Below are 12,259 nucleotides of genomic sequence, written 5' to 3'. Positions count from 1 at the left end.
GGAGTACATGTATGTACATTCGCAATGGTTAAAGTTCTCTCCATGCATCAAAAAGTCATTTCAATTCTCGAAGGGATGGCTTTCAGGTTTTGGGAATGGTCCTAGATCATTTCTGGAGCAGCATTAAAGTCCCCACCTATGATGACCCGGCCTTGGGCTAATTTCTCTCGGCGAGGGAAAAAATCACGGAGCAGATCACTCTGACCAGGAGAATAGAGTGATTCTATTGTGACAAAGCACTGCAAAAGTTGAGCTACAACACTAGTAACACATAGTTTTTTTTCAAGCTTACAGTCTAGGGAATTGCAAATAAGAACCGCTGTACCTCTATGTCTTTTTGGGGAAGGTGTAATAAAATGTTTCAAGGAAGGCTCCATAGGAAAGAGGTCTTGGGTTCAATTCCCTCCGATTTCCACCCATAATCTAAAAATATACTAGTAGGTTAATTGGCTCCTGACAAACAATTAAGCCTAGTGTGTATGTGTGTGTGTGCATGTGCTAGGGAAGATAGATTGTAAGCTCCACTGGGGGCAGGAGCTGATGTGAATGGGCAAATTTTCTCTGTAGAGTATGCACTAGAAGAACAATAAGATCTATAAGATCTAACAGTGGTGTCCCGGTTCTATTTGAAAATTAACCCCTTCCAGAACATGTGGAGAGAAACAGTAAAAAGTAAACTGACTTACAGTAGCTAATGATAACAGTGGCTTGCAGCCAAAGAAGAAGTCAGGAGACAATAAGGGTGACCTGCAAAGAGAGAGAAGAAAATAAATGGAGGGGGGTGGGGGCAGACACAGAACAGAGATTAACAGTCAACAGTGAGAGCACAAAGCTATGCTTACTTGTTAAGTATATGCTTAGGGCTAGGACTCAATGGAAATGAATTTAGCTTGTCTTTATGATTAGCATTTTTTAGGATGTGTTATGAAAGATCGGACATTAAAAGGTTGACATTCAGAATGTCGACACCAAAAGGTCGACTGGCTCTGAATGTCGACAGTCAATAGGTTGACATGGTCACTAGTTCGACCATCATTCTATAGACATGCATTTATGTCGACATGGTTAAATGGTCGACACATAGAAAAGGTTGACATTTAACATGCCAGCACTAAAATGTCGACACATGTTTTTTGTTGGGGTGATTTTAGCCTATCCTTAAACCGAACTCTAAACTTATCCCTAAACCTAACCCTAAATCTAAACCTAACCATCATGAAAATTGCATATGTTGATATTTAGTGTTGACATGTTACATGTCAACCTGTTGAATTAGCTTTCTTCTATCTAATGAAAGCTAGACAATGGCAATAAATGCCTGATTGGTTGCTTTGGTTGTATTGCAGATTTGCACTTTTGACCAACGTTAGTAAATAAGTCTTAATGTGTCAAATACAGTCAGGTGCATAAATATTGGGACATTGACAGAATTTTCATATTTTGGCCTCTATTCACCACCACAATGGCTTTGAAATTAAACAAACAAGATGTGCTTTAACTGCAGACTTTCAGATTTAATTTGAGGGTAATTACATCCAAATCAGGTGAACGGTGTAGGAATTACAGCGGTTTCTATATGTGCCTCCCACTTTTTAAGGGGCCAAAAGTAATGGGACAAACTAAACAATCCTAAATCTAACTTTCACTTTTTAATACTTTGTTGCAAATGCTTTGCAGGCAATTACAGCCTGAAGTCTGGAACGCATAGACATCACCAGACGCTGGGTTTCATCCCTGGTGATGCTCTACCAGGCCTCTACTGCAAATGTCTTCCGTTCCTGCTTGTTCTTGGGGCATTTTCCCTTCAGTTTTGTTTTCATCAAGTGAAATGCATGCTCAATCGGATTCAGGTCAGGGGATTGACTTGGCCATTGCATAAAATTCCACTTTTTGGCCTTCAAAAACTCTTTGGTTGCTTTTGCAGTATGCTTCGGGTCATTGTCCATCTGCACTGTGAAGCGCCGTCCAATGAGTTCTGAAGAATTTTACTGAATATGAGCATATAATATTTCCCAAAACACTTCAGAATTAATTCTGCTGCTTTTGTCAGCAGTTACATCATCAATAAATACGAGGGAACCAGTTCCATTGGCAGCCATACATGCCCACGCCATGACACTACCACCACCATGCTTCACTGATGAGGTGGTATGTTTTGAATCATGAGCAGTTCCTTTCCTTCTCCATACTCGTCTCTTCCCATCACTCTGGTACAAGTTGATCTTTGTCTCATCTGTCCATAGGATGTTGTTCCAGAACTGTAATGGCTTTTTTAGATGTTGTTTGGCAAACTCTAATCTTGTCTTCCTGTTTTTGAGGCTCACCTATGGTTTACATCTTGTGGTGAACCCTCTATATTCACTCTTGTGAAGTCTTCTCTTGATTGTTGACTTTGACACATATACACCTACCTCCTGGAGAGTCTTCTTGATTTGGCCAACTGTTGTGAAGGGATTTTTCTTCACTAGGGAAATAATTCTTCTGTCATCCACCACAGTTGTTTTCCGCGGTCTTCCGGGTCTTTTGGTGTTACTGAGCTCTCTGATGCGTTCTTTCTTTTTAAGAATGTTCCAAACAGTTGATTTGGCCACACCTAATGTTTTTACTATCTCTCTGATGGGTTTGTTTTGATTTTTCAGCCTAATGATGGCTTGCTTCACTGATAGTGACAGCTCTTTGGATTTCATATTGAGAGTCGACAGCAACTGATTCCAAATGCAAATGTCACACCTAGAATCAACTCCAGACCTTTTACCTGCTTAATTTATAATGAAATAACGAGGGAATAGCCCACACCTGTCCATGATATAGCTTTTGAGTTGATAGTCCCATTACTTTTGGCCCCTTAAAAAGTGGGAGGCACATATAGAAACCGTTGTAATTCCTACACCGTTCACCTGATTTGGATGTAATTACCCTCAAATTAAATCTGAAAGTCTGCAGTTAATGCACATCTTGTTTGTTTCATGTCAAAGCCATTGTGGTGGTGAATAGAGGCCAAAATATGAAAATTCTGTCAATGTCCCAATATTTATGCACCTGACTGTATTTTGTACGATTTGTTGATTTCGGTGCATCGGAATGACAAACCGTGCAAAACATGTGCAAATCATGAGTGTCCACTGACGATAACAATGCCGATGCGCGTACCCGCGGGTCATTCGTTGTATCTTCAGATCTTACCTACTGCAAGATCTGGCAATCTCTTTAATTATGCACTGGAAATCGTTAAGGATGCACGATAGGCCGTTAGTAGATCGTTTGTCAAAATGAACACTTTATGCATGATATCGTTTGTCCAGGACTGGCAGAGAGCTGGCAGGTAGTTCAAGGGAAATCGTTAACATCACATCGTTTGCGAGTTGTTCGGTGTGTGGTCTCCCTAAAGCTGCATACACACACAACGATTTTGTTACCAACGATTTTATGAACGATTTTCTGTCAGATTTTTTAAAGTGTAATGAACGATTTTTTTGAACTACAAACGATTTTTGCATATTTCCTTAATGAAAATAGTTCAGTTGACAAGTCTGACTGAACTACAAACTACAAATATGAACGCGCATGAACGATAATCGTTTGACTCAGAAAGTGAACGATTTTTCCAAACGTTTATCGTTAAACGATATAGTTTAACGATAATCGTTAAAAAAATTGTGTGTGTATGCAGCTTTAGAAACTCATAAAGCAGCTGGAACGTGGCCAGGAGATCAATTTGATGCAGCTACTCGGGAGGATAACCTAAAATAAATTAAACATTCAGTGTTTACCTGGGCTCCTGTGTCAGACTATCCTAATAGCACATCTCTACTTCTCTCACTATAGTGTGATGGCCTTGTATGAACTGTGCACAGCAGGTGAGTGAGAATACCCTGCAGATTTACTTTTGACCTATTTTCCTTCTGTTTTCTAATCGGCTGAACTGAAGGGGGGCCGGGAAGCTGCATGGTTTAAAACATTTATCACCTTCATTGCAGATATTTTTAAATATTTTCCAGGGACTCTCTGTTGCTGAGTCGGTGCATCTAAATACAGCACGCACGATACTGTCTCAGTGGAGCTTTGTGCACACAATACCCATTATATCACACTCCTCAAATGGGTTGTAATATAATATTTCTGCTAATTAAAATAAATGTCATCATAGAATGACCTGAAAATAAGAATAAATGGTGAAACTAAGGAGACTTTTATTGCTCAGTTGGTCAGTGTTATAAATGAAGGACATTTCCAGGAACAATTCTCTGAAACCTGGGACTATTCTTGAAAATTAGGGTCAGTTGTCAACTCAGCATCGCCCATCCCCCTCCTCTATATATAGATGTGTCTGCTGCAGCTGCATACACACAGGACTGCGCTCCCAGCTGTCACTCGGCTACTTCGGCGTACACATGGAGCAAGCACATGGGATGGGAACATGAGAAATATTTTATGTAGACAACAATATCTTAGTCTCAGGGGGCAAAACAGAGCAGCGCCATCTGTTACGTTCTGCAAACCTGAGCCCAGGTCACATACATTCCCTGTCTGACTTCACCATTCTTATTCATGTTCCTGATTATTAGAGGTCATATGCACAGAGACACTGGGGTCTGTGTACTAAACCTTGGAGAGAGATAAAGTGGATGGAGATAAAGTACCAATCAATCAGCTAACTAATTTTTCAAACAAGCCTGTAAAGTGACAGTTAGGAGCTGATTGGTTGGAACTTTATCTCTGCCCACTTTATCTTTCTCCAAGGCTTAGTACATAGACCCCACTGATTTTAAGGGCTTTATTTATCAACCAGTTTTATCATTGACAACGAGTGATAAAAATCATTCCATATGATAAATGGTGCTCCAGCCAATCAGCTCCCAACTGTCTTTTTTCAAACAGATGACAGTTGGGAGCTGATTGGCTGGAGCACCATTATCATACGCAACAAGGTTTATCACTCGTTGTGAATCATAGAACTCGTTGATAAATAAGACCCTGAGTTCTAAAGCACATACTGAGACAATAGCCACATTCACAAGCTGGATCATAGTGCATGACTATGGAGCAAAAATTATAACCCTCAAATGGGCATTGTTAGCTTTTCAAAATGTTATATTATTTTTGCTAGGTGTCATTAAATATAATTATGTCTAATTTAACACAGATGCTTTATTAACCCAAGCAACTGACTTGTTCTGTAGTCTTATAAAGAGGTGAAGTCACCAGCCAGGTTTTCTATTGGTCACAGAACTCCTCCACCAGAATATTGTACTGACTGTCCATATCACACCACTGCTATCACTGTTTATATCACCACCACTGCTAATACTGTCCATATCACCACCACTGCTATTACTGTCCATATCACCACCACTGCTATTACTGTCCATATCACACCACTGTTATTACTGTCCATATCACCACCACTGCTATCACTGTTTATATCACCACCACTGCTATTATTGTCCATATCACCACCACTGTTATTACTGTCCATATCACCACCACTGTTATTACTGTCCATTTCACCGCCACTGTTATTACTGTCCATATCACCACCACTGCTATTACTGTCCATATCACCACCACTGTTATTACTGTCCATATCACCACCATTGTTATTACTGTCCATATAAATAAGACCCTGAGTTCTAAAGTACATACTGAGACAATAGCCACATTCACAAGCTGGATCATAGTGCATGACTATGGAGCAAAAATTATAACCCTGAAATGGGCATTGTTAGCTTTTCAAAATGTTATATTATTTTTCCTAGGTGTCATTAAATATAATTATGTCTAATTTAATACAGATGCTTTATTAACCCAAGCAACTGACTTGTTCTGTAGTCTTATAAAGAGGTGAAGTCACCAGCCAGGTTTTCTATTGGTCACAGAACTCCTCCACCAGAATATTGTACTGACTGTGCATAACACTGCTGTTACTGTCCATATCACCACCACTGCTATTACTGTCCATATCACCACCACTATTAATGTCCATATCACCACCACTGCTAATAATGTCCATATCACCACCACTGCTATTACTGTCCATATCACACCACTTCTATTACTGTCCATATCACCACCACCACTGTTAATAATGTCCATATCACCACCACTGCTATTACTGTCCATATCACCATCACCACGGTTATTACTGTCCATATCACCAACACTGCTGTTACTGTCCATATCACCACCACTGCTATTACTGTCCATATCACCACCGCTATTACTGTCCATATCACCACCACTATTGCTGTCCATATCACCACCACTGCTAATACTGTCCATATCACCACCACTGCTATTACTGTCCATATCACCACCACTGCTATTACTGTCCATATCACACCACTGTTATTACTGTCCATATCACCACCACTGCTATTACTGTTACACCACTGCTATCACTGTTTATATCACCACCACTGCTAATACTGTCCATATCACCACCACTGCTATTACTGTCCATATCACTACCACTGCTATTACTGTCCATATCACCACCACTGTTATTACTGTCCATATCACCACCACTGCTAATACTGTCCATATCACACCACTGTTATTACTGTCCATATCACCACCACTGCTATTACTGTCCATATCACCACCACTGCTATTACTGTCCATATCACACCACTGTTATTACTGTCCATATCACCACCACTGCTAATACTGTCCATATCACCACCACTGCTATTACTGTCCATATCACCACCACTGCTATTACTGTCCATATCACACCACTGTTATTACTGTCCATATCACCACTACTGCTATTACTGTCCCTATCACCACCACTGTTATTACTGTCCCTATCACCACCACTGCTACTACTGTCCCTATCACCACCACTGCTATCACTGTTTATATCTCCACCACTGTCATTACTGTCCATATCACCACCACTGCTATTACTGTATCACACCACTATTATTACTGTCCATATCACCACCACTGCTATTACTGTCCATATCATCACCACTGCTCATAATGTCTATATCTCCACCACTGTATTACTGTCCATATCACCACCACTGTTATTACTGTCCCTATCACCACCACTGCTACTACTGTCCCTATCACCACCACTGCTATCACTGTTTATATCTCCACCACTGTTATTACTGTCCATATCACCAACACTGCTATTACTGTCCATATCACACCACTGTTATTACTGTCCATATCACCACCACTGCTATCACTGTTTATATCACCACCACTGCTAATACTGTCCATATCACCACCACTGCTATTACTGTCCATATCACCACCACTGCTATTACTGTCCATATCACACCACTGTTATTACTGTCCATATCACCACCACTGCTAATAATGTCCATATCACCACCACTGCTATTACTGTCCATATCACCACCACTGCTATTACTGTCCATATCACACCACTGTTATTACTGTCCATATCACCACCACTGCTAATAATGTCCATATCACCACCACTGCTATTACTGTCCATATCACACCACTTCTATTACTGTCCATATCACCACCACCACTGTTAATAATGTCCATATCACCACCACTGCTATTACTGTCCATATCACCATCACCACGGTTATTACTGTCCATATCACCAACACTGCTGTTACTGTCCATATCACCACCACTGCTATTACTGTCCATATCACCACCGCTATTACTGTCCATATCACCACCACTATTACTGTCCATATCACCACCACTGCTAATACTGTCCATATCACCACCACTGCTATTACTGTCCATATCACCACCACTGCTATTACTGTCCATATCACACCACTGTTATTACTGTCCATATCACCACCACTGCTATTACTGTTACACCACTGCTATCACTGTTTATATCACCACCACTGCTAATACTGTCCATATCACCACCACTGCTATTACTGTCCATATCACTACCACTGCTATTACTGTCCATATCACCACCACTGTTATTACTGTCCATATCACCACCACTGCTAATACTGTCCATATCACACCACTGTTATTACTGTCCATATCACCACCACTGCTATTACTGTCCATATCATCACCACTGTTATTACTGTCCATATCACCACCACTGCTACTACTGTCCCTATCACCACCACTGCTACTACTGTCCCTATCACCACCACTGTTATTACTGTCCATATCACCACCACTGCTATTACTGTATCACACCACTATTATTACTGTCCATATCACCACCACTGCTATTACTGTCCATATCATCACCACTGCTCTTAATGTCTATATCTCCACCAGTGTATTACTGTCCATATCACCACCACTGTTATTACTGTCCATATCACACCACTGCTATTACTGTCCATATCACCACCACCACTGTTAATAATGTCCGTATCACCACCACTGCTATTACTGTCCATATCACCATCACTGTTATTACTGTCCATATCACCACCACTGCTATTACTGTCCATATCACCACCACTATTACTGTCCATATCACCACCACTGCTAATAATGTCCATATCACCACCACCACTGTTAATAATGTCCATATCACCACCACTGCTATTACTGTCCATATCACCACCACCACGGTTATTACTGTCCATATCACCAACACTGCTGTTACTGTCCATATCACCACCACTGCTATTACTGTCCATATCACCACCACTATTACTGTCCATATCACCACCACTGCTAATAATGTCCATATCACCACCACTGCTAATACTGTCCATATCACCACCACTGCTAATACTGTCCATATCACCACCACTGCTATTACTGTCCATATCACCACCACTGCTATTACTGTCCATATCACCACCACTGCTATTACTGTCCATTTCACCACCACTGCTATTACTGTCCATATCACCACCACTGCTATTACTGTTACACCACTGCTATCACTGTTTATATCACCACCACTGCTAATACTGTCCATATCACCACCACTGCTATTACTGTCCATATCACCACCACTGCTATTACTGTCCATATCACACCACTGTTATTACTGTCCATATCACCACCACTGCTATTACTGTCCATATCACCACCACTGCTATTACTGTCCATATCACACCACTGTTATTACTGTCCATATCACCACCACTGCTAATACTGTCCATATCACCACCACTGCTATTACTGTCCATATCACCACCACTGCTATTACTGTCCATATCACACCACTGTTATTACTGTCCATATCACCACTACTGCTATTACTGTCCCTATCACCACCACTGTTATTACTGTCCCTATCACCACCACTGCTACTACTGTCCCTATCACCACCACTGCTATCACTGTTTATATCTCCACCACTGTCATTACTGTCCATATCACCACCACTGCTATTACTGTATCACACCACTATTATTACTGTCCATATCACCACCACTGCTATTACTGTCCATATCATCACCACTGCTCATAATGTCTATATCTCCACCACTGTATTACTGTCCCTATCACCACCACTGTTATTACTGTCCCTATCACCACCACTGCTACTACTGTCCCTATCACCACCACTGCTATCACTGTTTATATCTCCACCACTGTTATTACTGTCCATATCACCAACACTGCTATTACTGTCCATATCACACCACTGTTATTACTGTCCATATCACCACCACTGCTATTACTGTTACACCACTGCTATCACTGTTTATATCACCACCACTGCTAATACTGTCCATATCACCACCACTGCTATTACTGTCCATATCACCACCACTGCTATTACTGTCCATATCACACCACTGTTATTACTGTCCATATCACCACCACTGCTAATAATGTCCATATCACCACCACTGCTATTACTGTCCATATCACCACCACTGCTATTACTGTCCATATCACACCACTGTTATTACTGTCCATATCACCACCACTGCTAATACTGTCCATATCACCACCACTGCTATTACTGTCCATATCACCACCACTGCTAATACTGTCCATATCACCACCACTGCTATTACTGTCCATATCACCACCACTGCTATTACTGTCCATATCACACCACTGTTATTACTGTCCATATCACCACTACTGCTATTACTGTCCATATCACCACCACTGCTATTACTGTCCATATCATCACCACTGCTCATAATGTCTATATCTCCACCACTGTATTACTGTCCATATCACCACCACTGTTATTACTGTCCATATCACACCACTGCTATTACTGTCCATATCACCACCACCACTGTTAATAATGTCCGTATCACCACCACTGCTATTACTGTCCATATCACCATCACTGTTATTACTGTCCATATCACCACCACTGCTGTTACTGTCCATATCACCACCACTGCTATTACTGTCCATATCACCACCACTATTACTGTCCATATCACCACCACTGCTAATAATGTCCATATCACCACCACCACTGTTAATAATGTCCATATCACCACCACTGCTATTACTGTCCATATCACCACCACCACGGTTATTACTGTCCATATCACCACCACTGCTATTACTGTCCATATCATCACCACTGCTCTTAATGTCTATATCTCCACCAGTGTATTACTGTCCATATCACCACCACTGTTATTACTGTCCATATCACACCACTGCTATTACTGTCCATATCACCACCACCACTGTTAATAATGTCCGTATCACCACCACTGCTATTACTGTCCATATCACCATCACTGTTATTACTGTCCATATCACCACCACTGCTATTACTGTCCATATCACCACCACTATTACTGTCCATATCACCACCACTGCTAATAATGTCCATATCACCACCACCACTGTTAATAATGTCCATATCACCACCACTGCTATTACTGTCCATATCACCACCACCACGGTTATTACTGTCCATATCACCAACACTGCTGTTACTGTCCATATCACCACCACTGCTATTACTGTCCATATCACCACCACTATTACTGTCCATATCACCACCACTGCTAATAATGTCCATATCACCACCACTGCTAATACTGTCCATATCACCACCACTGCTAATACTGTCCATATCACCACCACTGCTATTACTGTCCATATCACCACCACTGCTATTACTGTCCATATCACCACCACTGCTATTACTGTCCATTTCACCACCACTGCTATTACTGTCCATATCACACCACTGTTATTACTGTCCATATCACCACCACTGCTATTACTGTTACACCACTGCTATCACTGTTTATATCACCACCACTGCTAATACTGTCCATATCACCACCACTGCTATTACTGTCCATATCACCACCACTGCTATTACTGTCCATATCACACCACTGTTATTACTGTCCATATCACCACCACTGCTATTACTGTCCATATCACCACCACTGCTATTACTGTCCATATCACACCACTGTTATTACTGTCCATATCACCACCACTGCTAATACTGTCCATATCACCACCACTGCTATTACTGTCCATATCACCACCACTGCTATTACTGTCCATATCACACCACTGTTATTACTGTCCATATCACCACTACTGCTATTACTGTCCCTATCACCACCACTGTTATTACTGTCCCTATCACCACCACTGCTACTACTGTCCCTATCACCACCACTGCTATCACTGTTTATATCTCCACCACTGTCATTACTGTCCATATCACCACCACTGCTATTACTGTATCACACCACTATTATTACTGTCCATATCACCACCACTGCTATTACTGTCCATATCATCACCACTGCTCATAATGTCTATATCTCCACCACTGTATTACTGTCCATATCACCACCACTGTTATTACTGTCCCTATCACCACCACTGCTACTACTGTCCCTATCACCACCACTGCTATCACTGTTTATATCTCCACCACTGTTATTACTGTCCATATCACCAACACTGCTATTACTGTCCATATCACACCACTGTTATTACTGTCCATATCACCACCACTGCTATTACTGTTACACCACTGCTATCACTGTTTATATCACCACCACTGCTAATACTGTCCATATCACCACCACTGCTATTACTGTCCATATCACCACCACTGCTATTACTGTCCATATCACACCACTGTTATTACTGTCCATATCACCACCACTGCTAATAATGTCCATATCACCACCACTGCTATTACTGTTCATATCACCACCACTGCTATTACTGTCCATATCACACCACTGTTATTACTGTCCATATCACCACCACTGCTAATACTGTCCATATCACCACCACTGCTATTACTGTCCATATCACCACCACTGCTAATACTGTCCATATCACCACCACTGCT

General features: G+C 41.3%; 1 protein-coding gene across 2 annotated transcripts in view; it reads right to left on the bottom strand.

Annotated features, from left to right (window-relative positions):
* Positions 1-12,259, bottom strand: part of PURB (purine rich element binding protein B) — a 52,640-nt gene that overhangs the window by 13,145 nt on the left and 27,236 nt on the right. The window contains exon 2 of one of the 2 annotated variants that reach the window (XR_015869453.1): positions 687-747. The exons of the other annotated variant lie outside the window; for it this stretch is intronic. The gene's annotated coding sequence lies outside the window, so the exon portion shown is untranslated. The remainder of the gene's footprint in view (positions 1-686; positions 748-12,259) is intronic. 2 annotated transcript variants of the gene reach the window in all.

Source organism: Taudactylus pleione, unplaced genomic scaffold, assembly GCF_031769625.1.
Source record: "Taudactylus pleione unplaced genomic scaffold, aTauple2 ptg000329l, whole genome shotgun sequence".
NCBI classification, from domain to species: Eukaryota; Metazoa; Chordata; class Amphibia; order Anura; family Myobatrachidae; genus Taudactylus; species Taudactylus pleione.
The sequence above is the reverse complement of the archived record's forward strand: the minus strand, read 5'-3'. Positions and strand labels throughout refer to the sequence as shown.